Source organism: Mirounga leonina, unplaced genomic scaffold, assembly GCF_011800145.1.
Source record: "Mirounga leonina isolate KUSES-001 unplaced genomic scaffold, KU_Mleo_1.0 Mir_166, whole genome shotgun sequence".
In the NCBI taxonomy this organism is placed as follows: Eukaryota; Metazoa; Chordata; class Mammalia; order Carnivora; family Phocidae; genus Mirounga; species Mirounga leonina.
The window spans coordinates 18,189,830-18,194,164 of record NW_023270418.1 but is presented as its reverse complement, the minus strand read 5'-3'; the positions used below and the strand labels follow the sequence as shown (position 1 = coordinate 18,194,164).

The 4,335-nt window shown below is 35.9% G+C and overlaps 1 pseudogene; it reads left to right on the top strand.

The window, feature by feature from the left end:
- The first annotated feature begins 1,718 nt into the window (after positions 1–1,718).
- Positions 1,719–2,233, top strand: LOC118016267 (annotated as a pseudogene).
- Positions 2,234–4,335: the final 2,102 nt, after the last annotated feature.

Here is a 4,335-nt window from a genome sequence, read left to right as displayed (position 1 = left end):
ATCCCAGGATCCTGGGATCATGACCTGAGCCGAAGGCAGACGCTTAACGACTGAGCCACCCAGGAGCCCAATATTAGCAATACTCTTAAGCTGTCATCATATTCCTTGACTACTGAATTTTTTTCTTGTCAAGATTAATTTTATTTGAATTTTTATGGCACACTCATTATTTGTGACGATTCATCTATGATAGTGCAAGGATTCTATCTCTTTCAGATACACGTTAAGTTTCTAATTTATTCTTGTATACCCAGTGCACACCCATTAATACCACCAGCATGTCAAAAGTGGTCACTTAATTTTTTGAAATATGAAAATAAATTAAGAGATAAAGGCTCTAAATCCAGAAGAGTTTATCTTTATGTGAATGTGCTAACTATCCACTATATCTGTCCATGTATTTGACTATAAAAATGTCCCCCTTTAAATGGCATTATACTTTCAAAATAAAAGTTCTAAACATATTACTTGCCTCTTAAAGACTTGACCTAGACCAGGGCTTCTCAAACTTTAATTAGTGTACAAATCACCTGGAGATTTTGTTAAAACACATATGCGTCATCCCAACCTCTGTGTATTCCGATTTTATGTGTCTATGTAGGACTAATGGACTTAAGTTTAAAACAAATTCCAGTAACGCCAATGCTGTTGGTCTGAGGGCCACACTCTGAACAGAACTGACATAGCCCATTAAATAACATTTGTAACTATTTTGTTTTTTAGCTAAGGACTAGTTTTATGTGCCAGGTATGGCACTATGTATGTCAGGAGTGAATAAAACAACTGCCGTCTCTGATCTTGAAAATCCCAGATAAGCAGCATATAAACATTGTTGGTGGAGGAATGTGGTGATGAGTTTAATATATAATGAATATGACCTCAGAATGTTCTGGGCCATAAGCAGAGTTAAAAATTATTTACAATTATTTAAAGTGTTGGAGTATTCAGAATTTGTATACTTACCTTAATGGTGAGTTTTATACTTGTATATGTTTACATGTTACTAATTAGTGTCTCTCATTTTAATTTGAGGAACCCCCTTTTGCTTTTCTTGTCAGACAGGTCTAATGGTAATAAACTTCCTGTGGTTATGCTTGTCTGGGAAAGTCTTTTTCTCTTCATTTTTGAAAGACAGCTTTGCCAGGTATAGTTTTCTTTTTTCTTTTTTTCTTTTTTTCCACTTCCTTTCAGCATACTGGATCTTACTCTCTCCAGGCCTGCAAAATTTCTACTAAGAAACCCAATGATAGCCTTATTGGGGTTTCCTGGTATGTGATGAGTACTCCTAAAGAAGCTTTCATTTTATCACAAATGTAAAAGAATTAAATTTGCCAATCAAAAGATATAAAAAGGCTAAAGGGATGAAAAAACAAGATCAAACAATATGCTATCTACAGAAGATTCATTATAGCTTTAAGAGCATGAATAGGCTGAGAGTGAATGAATGGAAAAAAAGATATTCGTGAAGATGGAAACCAAGAGAGAACAGAGGTGGCCACGCTTACATCAGACAAAATAGATTTTGAATCAAAACTGTCATAATGAGACAAAGAAGGTCATCATATGATGAAAAATAAGTCATCAAAAGTATATAAGGGCCACTCTTCCTCCACCACCTCCCATAGCTACTGGTGTGGGGTTAGTGGGCCAGATAAGCAGGGAATTTGAGCAGGCAGGTGCTCCCAGTGCCCCAGCTGGGCCATGGTGCAGTTCTGCCCATGACCCCAGGTGGCCCCACCACACCAAACCAGCCTCCAGTTGGCCTGGAGCAGCTGCACCAGTTGGGAGTTCTTTGCTAGAAGTTGGTTGCTGACAAATACGAGAACGATCCAGAATTAGAAAAACCTGAAGAGAGAGAAACTACTCCTGGATGGACATAATAACTGTATGCAAAGATAAACAACCAAATCACGAAAAAAAGATTAAGATGTTCTGTGAGGAGCACCTGGGTGATGAGATCTGCTCCATCTTGGACAGCAGTGGCTACTTTGATGTGAAAAATAAAGAAGACACGTGGATCCACATTTTCATGGAAAAAGGAGACATGATATCTCTTCCTGTAGGGATTTATCACTGCTTCATGCTGAGGAAAAGACCTACATGAAGGCCATGTGGCTCTTTGTGGAAGAACCAGAGTGGACAGCACACAACCCACCAGCTGACCATTTCGAGGCTGGGTGGTGGTGGGCAGTATGTGAAGGTTTTGGCACAGACAGCACAATGGTGCTCCTAGGGTCTAGCTCACCCTTCATTCACCCTTCTGAATGTCCTGAACATGATCACAGCAGAGAACCTGTCCTTTCTCCTTGCTTTTATATTGTTGACTTGGGATTAGGTGAGCTTTCCTTTGCAAGAGTTGATTGGAGTATGTTTTAATGAAAGGAACTTTATTATAAAAGTGATTTTTACATAGAAGCAAGTCTTAACAAATTGAGGTTGAAATCATATCAAGTTGAAATCAATTCAAGAACACAATTGTATCAAACTGGAAATCAATAACAGGAAGAAAATTAGAAAATTCACAAACGTGGAAATATTAAATAGCATGAATATGAACACCCAATAGGTTGAAGAATAAATCAAAAGAGAAATAGAAAACTATCTTGAGGCAAATAATAATGGGGATACACAACATACCAAAACTTTCAGGATACAGAAAAAGCAATTCTAATAGTGATAAATGGCTAAATTAAGAAAAAAAGTATTATCTCAAATAACCTAATCTTACACCTCAAGGAACTAGAAAAGGAAACTAAGCCCCAAATTGGCAAAAGGAAGAAAATAATAAAGTTTAGAGCAGAAATCAATAAAATGGAGATGAGAAAAACAAAAAGGATTGACAAAACTTAGTTGTTTTTTAAAAAGAAAATTAACTAGCTATACTAAGAAAAAAAAGAAAAGGTTCAATAAAATTGTAAGTGAAAGAGGAGACATTATAATTTTTATTTCTGAGAGCACAGAAATTAAAAAGGATCATAAGAAACTGCTGTGGACAATTCAATTCAGCAGCAGATTAAAAGGATTATACACCATGTTCAAGTGGGATTTATCTCTGGGATGCAAGGATGGCTCAATAGAGGCAAATTATTAAATGTGATGTACCATATTAATAGAATGAAGGATGAAAATCATATAATTATCTCAATAGATACAGAAAAAGCAATTGACAAAATAAAACAAGCTTTCATGATTAAAAACTCCCAACAATTTAGGTATAGATAGCATGTACCTCAGTATAATATAGGTCATATATCGCAAGCCCACAACTAATATCATCATACTCAATGGTGAATAGCTGAAAGTTTTTCCTTTAAGATCAGGAACAAGACAAGGATGCCCACTCTCACCATTTCTACTCAACATACCACTGGAAATCCTAGCCAGTTAGGTAAGGAGAAAGAAATAGAAGCCATCTGAATCATAAAGGAAGAAGTAAAGTTGTCTCTGTCTACAGATGACATGACTTTATACAGAAAACCCTATAGACTCCACCAAAAAAAAAAAACAAACCCAAAACAAAACAAAAAAACCCATAGAAATAATAAACAAATTCAATAAAGTTGCAGGATATAAAACCAACATACAAAAATTAGTTGCATTTCTAGACAATACTAATGAACCATCCAAAAATGAAATTAACAGAACAATCCTATTAATACTAGCATGAAAAAGAGTAAAATAATTAGAATTAAATTTAACCAGGTAGGTGAAAGATTTGTACACTGAAAACTAGAAAATGATGAAAGATTGGAGAAGACACAAATAAATAGAAAGATATTCTATGTTCATGGATGAGAATAATTAATATTGTTAAAATGTCCATAATACCCAAAGTGAGTGACAGAGTCAGTGCAATTCCCATCAAAAAAAACTCTTGGCATTGATGGTTCAGGGGGTAGGTGTGTGTAACTCAGCTCTGTCCAATGGGACATGAGGAAAGACTGCTGAGGAGCTCTGGGGAAGTAGTGGATCTGGATGTGAAGTCTATCTGCCACAGCCATATGAGTATGAGGGGAACCAGCATGAAGAAAAGCTGTAAGACTGAGGAAAATAGAATAGAGATTTTTTTAAAAGACAACCTTTGGTAATTAACATCACTGATGTATTCAACCAGTTGTGAAACATATCCAACTAATGCTCTTCCTATTATGTGAGATAGTGTATTTCCATATTGTTGAGACCAATCAGATTCTGGCTTTGCTATTACACACTGCTGAAAGCAACTCACCTGATGCATGGTATAAATAACAATACTAGGCTATGCTACAGTAAGAAAAGAAACCCCTATATCTCAATCACCGCATATAATAAAGTCTCACTTCTTGCTTAAACTAG